Genomic DNA, 13,926 nt, shown 5'->3' on the forward strand with positions numbered 1-13,926 from the left:
GATTGCATTATCTGAACCTCTATTCCATACTTCAGGTGAGGTGCAAGCCTGATCACTGGTGCTGGGCAGAACCGTGTTCCTGAGCGAGAGTATAAGTAGGGTTCCGGAAATTTCTGTATTTATTTTCCTACAAGTTCTACTCTTACCACCTCTCAAGTTGAAACAGTAGAGGGGTTTGCGGCGAGCTTCTCCTGGATACTTCCTTGTCTGCCTTTCTTCCTTGTCCCACCAAACACACATCTGTCCTAAATACTTGGAAACCGTTGAGAAAAGTAAGGGAAGAGAACAGGGCAAGAAATTTTAAGGGAATTCAAGGTCAGGTAATTGAGTACTTTCCGTTTTCACGGATTCACAAATAACGGCCCAAAGGGTTTTATTTGAGTGTTTATTGGCATATACTGAAGACGGGGAACCCAAGTCATAAGTAGCTGTTTTTGTTGTTAACACAGGCTCATTTATTCAAGACGGTGTTGCTAAATTGGAAAGTCTCAGTGTTCATTTTGCTTGACAAAGGTCGCTAGGCTCCTATTCCTTAAAGTGTTGGGCTCTTTTCTAAATACGCACGGTACTCAAAAAGCATAGTTCGTAGAATTTAAATGAAGCTCCACGCATCCCTCTTGCATTTTTAAGGTTATCATAAAATGGCACAATTCTCTCGTAAATGTTGACATTACCTTTTGCATGATTCTCATTTGGAAAGAGCCTTAATGCCCGTTGGAAATTGGAGGGCTCGATATCGAACTGGGTGGCTTTGGCACATAAAACCCGCAATTGTTTTTTCACCAAAGGCTCCACATAGCCAGTTATGAAAACTTCTCTGGCGCCAAATGACCCAAATACGACAAAAACAAATTCAGTAATTTTTTTGTAACACGACGAGCAGCCGTGCTCGTCGGTGTTTATTGTGGTGTAGTGACCAATGTTGCCTGCCGAGCTTTAGCAGGCCACCGAGCCTGGCGGCGAACGAACATTATGCCTGGGGAGCGTCACATCTTTGCTACACCCCCTTACCCGCAGTTTGTTTCGTAAATAAAAAACAAACGTCAATGTTCAAAATATGAGGCTCTGCCTCCACCCTAGCTGGGTCGACGGTGCCTGCTATCCAGGCGAGTAACTGTCCGGTGGCCTCCGCCGTCGAGCATTCCGCCTGGGCACCGGTGTTGATGGGTCGGGTGTGGCCACGCCGGGTGATGCCTGAGCCAGCCTCGTTCCTTCAAGAGGGTCTGTAGTGGTCGGCCTCATGAGTGGTGCTGGGCTCGACCCCGGTCCACCGGGTGCCGCACCACTGGCTATGGTTGCCGCCTCCGAGGTGGGTGGTGCTCTGCTGGGAGCGACAGGAGCTGCCGCTAGTCCTCCTGCGGGCTGGAACTCAGAAATGGCAGTCGATGGTGCTGGCCAGGTCCCGAGGCGAGGCCTGACATGGTCAGCGTGTCTGTGCCACATGGCCCCGTCTGGCATGCGTGAGAGCAGCGATGAGGCACTGGCAGGAGACACCACCTGTCCGGCAGACCAGGGTGGGCCAGGACAGAAGTTCCTGGCGAAAACTGGAGCGCCCGACTCTGGCAAAGGCCCGGGACGGCATCCTTGGTCAGCAGCCAGCTTCTGCTTCAGCTGCTTCAAAAGCACTGTGGATCGGAGGTCCGGATGCAAGACGTCCGCGGGTGTCTTGACCAATGTGAACGAGCAGGGGGCACGGCCAGTGACATCGTGGGGCGTGGTCCGGTAAGAAAGAGTATCCGGGAAAATCTGCGTCCGGAAATCTCCAGTCTGGCTCTTCTTGAGCTTGTCTTTGATGGTTTTCGCCACCCGCTCGGCTGCACCATTTGAAACAGGGTGGTACCGTGGAACCATCATCCGGCGGATTCCATTTTTCGTCAGCCAGGCCAGGTACTCTGCGCTGGCGAAAGCAGGACCATTGTTGGACGCGATGACATCCGGCAACTCCTGGGTGGCGACGACCTGTCGTAGCGCTGCAATGGTCACGCCTGCCGATGAAGTGGTGACAGGCAGAACCTCCACCCACTTCAGAAAGGCGTCCACCACCACCAGGAAGTAATGGCCCTTGAAGGGTCCCCCCAAATCCACATGAAGCCGGGATCAGGGTCTCTGTGGGAACTGCCAGGGGGTGCTTTCCACATGACGCGAGGCTCCTGGCAGATTTGGCAGCTCTGCACCAAGTGAGCGATGTCCTGGTCGAGGCCAGGCCACCTAACATGGAACCGGGCTGCCATCTTGGTCTTTTCTACGCCATGATGACCCGCGTGCAGCAACTGCAGGACCCTGGACCGGAGACTTTGTGGGATCACACCAATACACACCCCCGACTTTTGCTTGAAAACATTATCTTCCCACATTACATAGGTATTCTCTAAATAAAAGGATAAAAGCTCTATGAAAGACCCACTCCTAATGCCACAATTATTTTGGAATGCGCACTCATCGTTTTGGTCTGAGATGCAATTCTGAACACATTGCAGGAGTTGATTATGGGGAAGAGAATAGAATAAATCGACCACATTCATGCTAAAACCAAAGCACGAAGCCGGATTCTCCTTCAAGAGAAACTTTACAACTGCCTCCGAATTAGGCGCAACAAACGGGTCAGCCACGGAAAGTGCTGACATATGCTTTCTGAGCTAAGATGATACCACTAATTGCCAAGTTTGCCGTTCAGAGACTATTGCTCGAAAAGGAGCGCTGGGCTTATGTGCTTTTTCCGAGAAGAAAATTTCAAGCAAAGGACGCTCTGCGTCCTTTAGTAATTGTGGCATTTCGACTGGGTCTTTCATAAAACTTTTATCCTTTTATTTAGAGAATACCTATGTAATGTGGGAAGATAAAGTTTTCAAGCAAAAGTCGGGGGTGTGTATTGGGGCCAAAATTGCCCCAATGGTTAGTAACATTTTTCTAAATTATGTTGACAGGAAAGTAGAAAAGGACTTAAATGGAAGGTATATGCGAATTTTTTGACACGTGGATGATTTCCTGATTTTAGTTAGGTCAAAGGGTGCTGAATGTGTGCATGATTTACTCGATGTTTGTTCTAAGCATGGGTCTGAATTGAGATTCACACATGAGATCCCACAGAGGAACGTCCTGCAGTTCTTAGATCTGAATTTGACCTTTTTGTCTAACCATGTATGCTGGCGATACGCTCCCAGGAGTGAAAAACGTATTGTAGACTACGCGTCTTGTCACTCTAAGCTTGTTAAATTCGCAATTGTAACAGGATGTATTCGTATGGCTGTCAAAAAATCGAGTACTCATCGAATGTCCTGTAGCCTGATGGTCCAAGCCCAGAGATGCAGAGATGCCAGTTTTCCAGATTCTGTAATTATGGCTGGTGTTAATAAGATTATAAAAGCGTTGAAATGTTCGGAACAGCCTAAAGATAATGTTGCCGGGAAAAAAGTTGTCATGCTTGTGAGCACGCGTTGTCACATTGTTTAAGAGGATTGGGGCCAAGTATGGTGTGAGGGTCGTTTTTTTCTGCTCTGATGAAGCTGAGTAAATTAGGGGCAGCAGTTCAGAGGAAGCAGGAAGGCTTTAAACGGAATGCTGCATGCAAGGTAAACCATGTCAATAAGTACATCAGTTGCAAGAAGGGCGCTGTCTACCAAATTCCTTTCTCTTGTGATCAAACTTACATAGGCAAGAAAGGCTGTTGCATCAATATTAGACTAATGGAGCATGCCAATTCATTGACCAAAAAAGACACTAACCTGGCAAAGCATTGCAGTATTTGTGGATGCGCACCTTTTTTGACGATACACAATTATTTTTTCATAGTGACAACACTACCAGAGAAGTCGCTGAAGCATTCCATATCATCGGAAAATCTAATAGTTGCGTGAGCAAAACATCTATAATCTTGTCAGCGAAAGAAATGGCATTGCTGCATAAAGGTAGATTGCAAGGCAGGTACATCGCGTGCGTATGTTGGCTGTCCGGAGTTTGTATCAGATCATCGATGTATGACCGGTCGTATGCGTGCCCAGTTTTCTACGTATAAGTTGACTTCTTACTTCAAATAAATCCGGAATCTTGGAAGAACGCTAACATAATCCTAATTCATAAGAAAGGGGACGCCAAGGACTTGAAAAATTATAGACCGATCAGCTTACTGCCAGTTGCCCACAAAATATTCACTAAGGTAATCGCAAATAGAATCAGGAACACCTTAGACTTCTGTCAAGGACCAGGCAGGATTTCGTAAAGGGTACTCAAAAATAGACCATATTTACACTATCAATCAGGTGATAGAGAAATGTGCAGAATATAACCAACCCTTATATATAGCTTTCATTGATTACGAGAAATGGTTTGATTCTGTCGAAACCTCAGCAATCATGGAGGCATTACTGAATCAGGGTGTACACGAGCCGTACGTAAAAATACTGAAATATATCTATAGCGGCTCCACAGACACCGTAGTCTTCCATAAAGAAAGCAACGAAATCCCAATAAAGAAAGGCGTCAGGCAGGGAGATACGATCTCTCCAATGTTATTCACAGCGTGTTTACAGGAGGTATTCAAAGACCTGCATTGGGAAGAATTGGGGATCAAAGTTAATGGAGAATACCTTAGTAACTTGCGATTCGCTGATGATATTGCCTTGCTTAGTAACTCAGGGGACCAATTGCAATGCATGCTCACTGACCTGGAGAGGCAAAGCAGAAGAGTGCGTCTAAAAATTAATCTACAGAAAACTAAAGTAATGTTTAACAGTCTCGGAAGAGAACAGCAATTTACAATAGGTAGCGAGGCGCTAGAAGTGGTAAGGGAACATCTACTTAGGGCAGGAAGTGACGGCAGATCCGGATCATGAGAGGGAAATAATCGGAAGAATAAGAATGTGCTGGGGTGCGTTTGGAAGGCATTCTCAGATCATGAACAGGAGGTTGCCATTATCCCTCAAGATAAAAGTGTATAATAGCTGTGTCTTACCAGTACTCACCTACGGGGCACAAACCTGGAGGATTACGAAAAGGGTCTACTCAAACTGAGGACGACGCAACGAGCTATGGAAAGAAGAATGATGGGTGTAACATTAAGGGATAAGGAAAGAGCAGATTGGGTGAGGGAACAAACACGAGTTAATGACATCTTAGTTGAAATCAAGAAAAAGAAATGGGCATGGGCAGGATATGTAATGAGGAGGGAAGATAACCGATGGTCATTAAGGGTTATGGACTGGATTCCAAGAGAAGGGAAGCGTAGCAGGGGGCGTCTGAACGTTAGGTGGGCGGATGAGATTAAGAAGTTTGCAGGGACGACATGGCCACAATTAGTACATGACCGTGGTTGTTGGAGGAGTATGGGGGAGGCCTTTGCCCTGGAGTGGCCGTAACCAGGCCGATGAGGATGAGGAAGTTGAGCGCCGTGTTTGTCCCCTCCACTTTCTGGTCCTGTCGTCTAGCGTTGTTTGAAATTTATTGTTACCATGGAACACCAACTCGCCTGATGCGCTGCCCTTCTGCAGCTTGAGCTTGAGGCCGGCGTCACGCAGCCGTGCCAGGACGTTGTCCAGGTTCTGCAGGTGGTCCCCGTTGTCGCTACCAGTAACCGGGATGTCATTTAAGTACACCGCCACGTGCGTCATGCCCCTGAAGAGGTTCTCTACCTCCCTCTGGAATATGGCTGGCGCCGAGGTGACACCAAACGGCAGGCGCGTGTACTGAAAGAACCCCAATGTTGTCCATATTGGGACATACTTCCGGGAGGCATCCTGGAGCACCAGCTGCTGGTAATAATCTGTGAGCTCGAGCTTGTTAAACTTCGGTCCACCGGACAATGCTGACCAGAGATCTTCAATCCGGGGCAGCGGGTACTTCTCGACGGTAGCGACGGGGTTGATAGTAACCGTAAAATGCCCGCACATCCTGACACTACCGTCTCGCTTTAGGACTGGTACTATGGGGGCGGCCCATTCAGATGTCTCTACAGGTACCAGGATGTCCTCACGCTGTAACTGCAGCAAATCCTGGGTGACCCCGTCCTTCAGGGTGAACGGCAGTGAGCGAGGCTTGAAAAAACGTGGCCAGACTCCCTCAGCTACATAGATGTCAGCCGTCCTGCCAGCAAATGCGCCCACCCCTGGCTGGAAGAGGGACTTGAACTCTATCAGGAGGCTGGGGACGTCTTGCACCACATGCAGGCTGGCTTCCTTGTACTCTAGCAGACGAACGCCCAGTGCATGAATCCAGTTTCGGCCCAGCAGCGTCGGCGACGACCCCTTCGTTAAGTAAAGGGGAAGCTGGCCTCCCTGTCGCCAAAGCGAACACTGACCTGTGCCTGACCCCGGACCTGGGAGAGTTGCCCGGAGTAGCTGCGCAGCATCACTCCCGAAGCCTCGACGGACACGCCGAGGAAAGTACGCTTGAAAAGTTCACCGGCCATTACAGACACGCTGGCCCCTGTGTCCAGCTTCATGGAAATGGGGTGCCCGCAGATTTCGATGGTCAGCATGTACGGTGGCACAGACGACGGTGTAAAGCCTGTGTGCCACATGTCAAAAATCGGCGCATTCTCGGCCACGACGTGGAGCCTGACCGCGGAAGAACTTCAGTTTGCTGCCACACGCCCTCGCCGAGTACCCTTGCGACGGCTACCCTGGCCGCGCGCTTGTGTGGTACCTGGGCTTGAATGAGGCTGCTGCTTGCTGTTCATCCTCCCCCTTCGGCATACAAGTGCCAGGTGCCCAGTTTTCCCGCACGTGGAGCATTGTGCTTGAGGGAACTGGCAATGTGAGAGGGAGTGGGCACCACAAGAGCGACCGCAGGTAGTGCCCTTTGTCGCCAACTCGTTGACCGCTGCTTCCACCGACGGTGAGCCAGTCGCACGGGAAATCTCGCTGGCGTCCTTGGCGGCAGCTTCCTTTGCCAGCGCTGCCTGCACGAAGTCGTCCAGCGAGGGGTCGGGATGCTCCAGGACTCGCGTCTGCATTGCGGGGTTGTTGATTCCGCGGAAGAAACGGTCCCGGAGCAGCGTGTCCAATTGGTCCCCGAAGGCGCAGGCACTCGCTAACCCTTGTAGCGCAGCAACGAGTTGCCCGAGGGTCTCTCCTTCCCGGTGGCTCCGGTTGTTGAAGCGGAAACGCTCCAGTAGTGTGGACAGTGCTGGATTAAAATGCGAGCGCAGTATGGCGAGCAGCTCACCCAGCGTCTTAACGTGCGGCGTGGCTGGCTTGAGAAGGTCGATCAAGAGGCTGAAGACGCGGGTCCCGCAGCTGGCCAGGAAAATGTCCCGCTGTTGGGCCTCGCGTGTGTGGTTGACTTGCTCGTCGTAAATTTTCCAGGCGGACCCATCTCCCTCGAACGGCTCGAGCCTTCCATCCAGCGGCATGTCGACAGCAGCGGAAGGCGGTGTTTTGCCAGTCGCGGCGGCGTGGAACGCTCCGTGGGTATTCGTCGCCAGCGTCACGAGGATCCCCACTTCGTTGCCAGTGTCGCGAGGATCCCATCTTCGTCGCCAGTGTCACGAGGATTCCATCTTCGTCGCTAGCGTCACGAGGAGCCCATCCTCGTCGCCAGTGTCACGAGGATCCCATCTTCGTCGCCAGTGTCACGAGGATCCCATCTTCGTCGCCAGTGTCACGAGGACCCCATCTTCGTCGCCAGTGTCACGACGAGCCCATCCTCGTCGCCAGTGTCACGAGGACCCCATCTTCGTCGCCAGTGTCACGAGGAGCCCATCCTCGTCGCTAGTGTCACAAGGATCCCATCTTCGTCGCAAGGGTCACGAGGATCCCATCTTCGTCGCCAGTGTCACGAGGATCCCAGCTTCGTCGCCAGTGTCACGAGGATCCCATCTTCGTCGCCAGTGTCACGAGGATTCCATCTTCGTCGCCAGTGTCACGAGGATCCCATCTTCGTCGCCAGTGTCACGGGGACCCCATCTTCGTCGCCAGTGTCACGAGGAGCCCATCCTCGTCGCTAGTGTCACAAGGATCCCAACTTCGTCGCCAGTGTCACGAGGATTCCATCTTCGTCACCAGTGTCACGAGGAGCCCATCTTCGACGCTAGCGTCACGAGGAGCCCATCCTCGTCGCCAGTGTCACGAGGATCCCATCTTCGTCGCCAGTGTCACGGGATCCCATCTTCGTCGCCAGTGTTACGAGGATCTCATCTTCGTCGCCAGTGTCACGAGGATTCCATCTTCGTCGCCAGTGTCACGAGAATCCCATCTTCGTCGCCAGTGTCACGAGGATCCCATCTTCGTCGCCAGTGTCACGAGGATCCCATCTTCGTCGCCGTCACGAGGAGCCCATCCTCGTCGCCAGTGTCACGAGGATCCCATCTTCATCGCCAGTGTCACGAGGATCCCATCTTCGTCGCCAGTGTCACGAGGATCCCATCTTCGTCGCCAGTGTCACGAGGATCCCATCTTCGTCGCCAGTGTCACGAGGATCCCATCTTCGTCGCCAGTGTCACGAGGATCCCATCTTCGTCGCCAGTGTCACGAGGAGCCCATCCTCGTCGCCAGTGTCACGATCCACCCGGGTTCGTGAACAAAGGAGGGCTCGAGGCACCCTCCGATAGACGGACGCTCCGCAGCGTGGTGGTGCTGAACGATGACTGACCAGCGAGCAGCCGTGCTCGTCGGTGTTTATAGCGGTGCGGTGACCAATGTTGCCTGCCGAGCTTTAGCAGGCCACCGAGCCTGGCGGCGAACGAACATTATGCCTGGGGGGGGGGGGCGTCACATGCTTGCTACAGTATTGACGTCAGATATACGTGACGGCCAGTGAAGTTGCGAGAGTAAATTTCGAGATGTTGCCTTATTTTTTCGATTAGCAACATTTTAGGTCGACGTGAATAAAAACAGATATGAATGAATTCTTTAGCTTTGCTTAGTGATTTCAAGCGGATCGCAGTAGAGAATCTATGCCTAAGTATCGCTGCACCTTTCCCACCATTTCGTACGTATATAGACGCCCTCATGTTTCACTTACTTTCTAACATAGGGAACCCTCAACATGTAATTGACAATCACACTCCATCCGCAACCTAAAGACTAAGCTTCCCAAAGTGTGCCGATAGCTCACCAAGCTTCCTTCCTCCAGTATAAAAATACGTCCGATAATATGGTCTCTAGAAAAAAATTTCGAAGTCTACCAAGAATCCCCTACCGAATAAAACTGTAATTTATTACTTATAGAGTACCTATATTTTGCCATAACATTTACAAACATGTCTTAGAATGTACCCTACACTGTTGTTATCTTGACTTCTGTATGCTAAGAAAGGCTAAAATCAACTTCCAGTGTTCGCAGTATTTCAAGCAAGCAAACCCCGTCTTTCTCGCGTTTTGTCATTCACAGCTTTAAAGTATCAAAAAATATAACATCACTAATTTACATACTTTCAGATATGACAGGCGTGACGTGAATTGAAGAAGCAGACTAGATTTTTTACTGAGAAAATATGACCATTAAATTGTTACATCTTCGAAAATAAGGACTAGTATTTACGGGACGTGATTTTCGACATCACCTTTTTTATGGACGTTTGCTGTCAATAAATGTGGTTTTAGACTTGGTCCGAAATATTGATTTTCTGATTTTGCGTTCTTCTGATAGAGCATATCTCCCGCTCTAAAAAAATATAAGATTTGTATATTCGTAAATTTTAAAATACGTTTTCATTAATCATATTTGTCGCATCGGTCAGGAAGTGGCTATGCTGGTCGAGTGTCGATTTCATGTTGTCGCGGTACAACGCGGACAGAAGAGAGGGAGACGTTCAAGAACAACAGGACAACCTGTTCAAAAACGAACGGAACCGAGGCACGTCTTCTTCATCCTCACCCAATCTCAGCCACCCACACGACGGAGTCCGTTATTGCCCCCATCGTCGTTGTCTTCTAAGTAGAATACATGCGCCATTTGTCCCTCCATAAAAGAGCATCGGCCCGATGCTAAACCAGAAATGTCACCCGCTGTAGTAAGAGTCTCTCACATAGTCATTCGCTCATAAACGGCTTCATGCCGACAACGTGCACAATTTCAGGACAATGTGTGCGGCGCCGCGTACAACTGGCACTATGGGGGACGACCTCGTACGTGACATCACTGAGTAGGCGCAATACTCGATATGTTCAGAAGTATCGTCTTAACAGCTTCTCGGGGAGGCCTCGTTTCCGTATGGGTGTCCAAATCCACACTCTGTCGCCGAGGTCATAGATGACCATTCGACGGTTAAGATCATAGCGCCCGGCGTAGTAATCTTGCTGCTGGCAGATCCGCAAGCGTGCGAGCTGCCGAGCCTATTGTGCGCGTTGCGTAAACACATCGGCGTCCGTATCAGTTTTGTCAAAGTCGTGTGGAAGCATTGCATCCAACATCGCTCGTACATCCTATCCGTGAACAAGGATGAACGGAGTCATGCGCGTTGTCTCTTGTTTCGCCGTATTATATGCAAAGGTGATATCAGGTAGGATGTCGCCCCAATTTTTCTGTTTAACATGCACGTACACTGAGAGCATGTCTTCAATTGTTTTGTTTAGGCGCTCTGTTACTCCGTTGGTTTGTGGATGGTAGGCGGTTGACTTCCGATGAGATGTTCCACTTAGAAGCAAGACGTGGTCTAACAGTGCAGCCGTGAATGCGGTTCCTTGGTCTGTTATTGCGACGGTTGGTGCGCCGTCTAGCAACACAACATGCTCAATGATGAAGCGCGCCACCTTGGCTGCTGCACTTCTCTGGATTGCCTTTGTGTCAGCGTAACGTTTGAGATAGCCGGTTGCGACGATAAGAAAGGGATTCCCTGCAGTAGATGTGGGAAGATCCTTCGGGACGACTGACGCGTTGGAGCCTACGGTTGCAAGAGTTTAACACTATGAAGCTTTCGCCGCATAAAGACAGCCTGTATTCGGCAAAAATATTGCTTTTGGTTTCGGAACTTTGTTTTGCTGTGTAGTCTATCTTACAATCATTCGGGATGTCTTTTTAGCTGTCTTGCGCACATGTTCTAACGTGACAGCGTTAAGCGCCCCTTGTGACAGAAAATCTCGCGTCAGCGCCAGCGTCGGTGCCGGCGGCCATGTCCGTATGCGAAAATACCGAGCTACGCATCCCGATCCACGCAGACCTTCCGCGTGGCGCAGGTGTGTGAGTGAGTTAACTGAATTTCCCAAACTAAAATGCGTCAGGAAATTCGTAAAGTACGATTTACACAATACCTACATGCATGACGTCAGACTGTAATTCGAATATGCGAGAAAACATAATACTGTTACGCGGTAACTCAAACACAAACCCATTTGCCATTTGACGTTTGAGGTTTGTCTTAGTAAGGATGGCGCACCCCGCTCGGTTCCTTGCGACACCTTCGATATGGCGCTCGCCTCCACGCATCTGCGGTAGAGCCGGCGCCCGCGGCGGAGGGAACAAAAAAAGAGAACCAGAAAGCTCGCCTACGTGCATAGCATTTTCCGCCAGCGTTTCCAGAAAAATATTACTGTTACATAAGTTGCAGTTGCCGGGAAACGTGAGAAGCAGTCAGGGTTTTTTTAATGCTATCGCATTGCACTATTAAAGGGGATGCTTATGCGTCCTCCATAAATATGCTATTAGAAGAGCAAGTCGCGTCTTTCCAGGACATATCTCGTGTCTTTTTGGCTGTCGCTGATGCGGAGAACCTAAATAGCCACGCGGAAACGCAAGTTTTATGGCAACCGCTACGCTGCAAGTGATCTAAAGCACCAAGGCACCTTTGAATGCTTCTATGTTCACCTTATGAAAGCATTCGCGGCGGTTAAAAAAAGTGACTTCCAACTGAAAGCCACAGCGAGGCAGCAACGAAAGATCGGCATAAACATGCAGAAAAGATATATTATTGTTGACCACGTAATGTATGTAATGCTGTAATTTTTCCTCAAATTAAGGAGTCTCACACGCCTCATTCGCGTTCTTTGAGCAAAGAATGCTAGGATGCATTTGTACTGTTTTCTAAAAACTTGCTGAATGCATGTTGGGAAAATTTCGTAACCACGTGAGCGTAGTACAAATCTGGAACTAGAATAAATGTTCACAAGCTAATCGTAGTTATATAAACAAACTTAAGTAATGGTCATAGTCGCAGTTGCAAAATGTTAAAAAAGATTTTGAGCTTGACAGGCAGTCTAACTATGACTGATGCCGTATCGAAAATTTATATAGCACGCCACATTCGTCAGTCCTCTGATTGCAATTTTTAGACATCACCTTCCAAAGCCCCACCCCATTTTTAAGACGCATCCATATTATAACGCAGTAAAAATGCGGCAGAAGTCATAGCTTTCTGCCAATTGTCATAGCATTCTAAACAAAAACATTCCACTGGCTTGCGTGCCGCTCTACCATCTAAGCTATCATCTACTCTCCCATCAGATGGTAGAGCGGCTGCCCCGGAAAGGCGGTGGTCCCGGGTTCGAATCCCGGACAAGGAGGAATTTTCCCTCAACTGTGAAGCAATTCTTTCAAGGGACCCGTATGGGTTTCCATTGTAGCAGTTAGCTACGTTGGGGTGGATGTCTAATTTTCCCTTTAATAAACGAAATTTACGTACGGCAGGACGGCTTCTCACGTCTTGTGTTCGATGTTGACGTTCGTAACAAGCATATCGGCGAGAGTCTTGTTCCGCCGCTCTGTAAGACGATTCGTCTGCGGGTGGTAGGCAAGTATCCGCCTGTGGCTTGTCTGGCTGTATTCCCAAATGGTTTGGGTGAGGTCTGCTGTGAAGGGCGTTGCTGTGTGGGGGATGAGGACTTCTGGGGAAGCATGTCGCAGCACAACGCTGTCGACGAAAAATTTAACGTCTTCTGCGGCACTACCATTAGGCAGAGCTTTCGCTTCGGTGTAGCGAATAAGGTAGTCGGTAGACGCGACGATCCATTTGTTCCCAAATTTTGACGCCGGTAAGGGCCCCAACAAATCCCTGCCGATCTACTGAAATAGTCATAAAGGAGGCCCGATCGGCTTCGGTAATGCCGACGGCCTTGTCGGTGGTGTCTAGTGATGCTGGCGGACTCGACACGTCTTGACTTAAAAGGCGACGTCGGCGGTTAGGCGCGGCCAATGGTACTTCTATTGTAGTCTAGTAGTAGGCACACATGCCTAGAATCAACGCACTGCCTTCTTGGCGATGGGCTGCTTGAAATTTGCGATAGCAGCTGTCGTCTTCAGGTCGGGGTGAACTCCAGACTTGCTTATGACGTGGCCCAGAAACAGAAACTCATCACAAGCGAAGCTGCGTTTTTTGGCTTCAGAGTGAGTCTTGAGGACGTGATGGCCTCTTCAACTGTTGCAAGCCGCCTAAGGTGGTCCTCGGAATTTCTAGTGACGACCACAATGTCATCGAAGTAAAGTAGACAGGTCTCATACTTCAGTACTGCTAACGATGTTCCATCATGCGCTGGAGCGTTGCAGATGCCGAGCACAGTCTCAATGGCATGACTTTGAACTAGTAGAGGCCGTCCGGAGTGATTAAGGCGGCATTTTCGCCATCGCTCTTGTCCACTTCTATTTGCCATTAGCCAGACTTCAGATCCATCGGCTAGAAGTTATTCGCGTTGAACAGCCGACCCAATGCGTCGTCTATCCGTGGGAGTGGTGGTACATCCATCTTCCTGATCTTGTGCAGTCGACGATCATCGACGCAGAAGCGTGGGGTTCCGTTCTTTTTATTCACTGACACTACAGGAGATGACCACGAGCTTTTCGAGGGCTGGATGATTTTGTCATGCAGCATATCGTCGACGTATTGCCTTATAGCTTCATGTTCTCGCGTTCAAACTCGGTTAAGCCTCTCGCGGAGTGGCGGAGTCCACTCTTCGTTTATTATGCAATGCTTTGCAACTGGTGTTTGTCGAATCCTTGTTGACGTCGAATAGCAGTCTTTGTATTATTGCAGAAGACTTGAGCTGTTGCTACTTATTCATGGGG

The 13,926-nt window shown here is 49.6% G+C and overlaps 1 protein-coding gene across 2 annotated transcripts in view; it reads left to right on the forward strand.

Moving 5' to 3' along the window:
- The window catches only part of LOC135900506 (transient receptor potential cation channel subfamily M member-like 2), a 382,962-nt gene that overhangs the window by 236,695 nt on the left and 132,341 nt on the right, over nt 1-13,926 (forward strand). The window lies entirely within an intron of this gene.

The sequence above is a fragment of the Dermacentor albipictus genome, chromosome 3 (assembly GCF_038994185.2).
Source record: "Dermacentor albipictus isolate Rhodes 1998 colony chromosome 3, USDA_Dalb.pri_finalv2, whole genome shotgun sequence".
Taxonomy (NCBI): Eukaryota; Metazoa; Arthropoda; class Arachnida; order Ixodida; family Ixodidae; genus Dermacentor; species Dermacentor albipictus.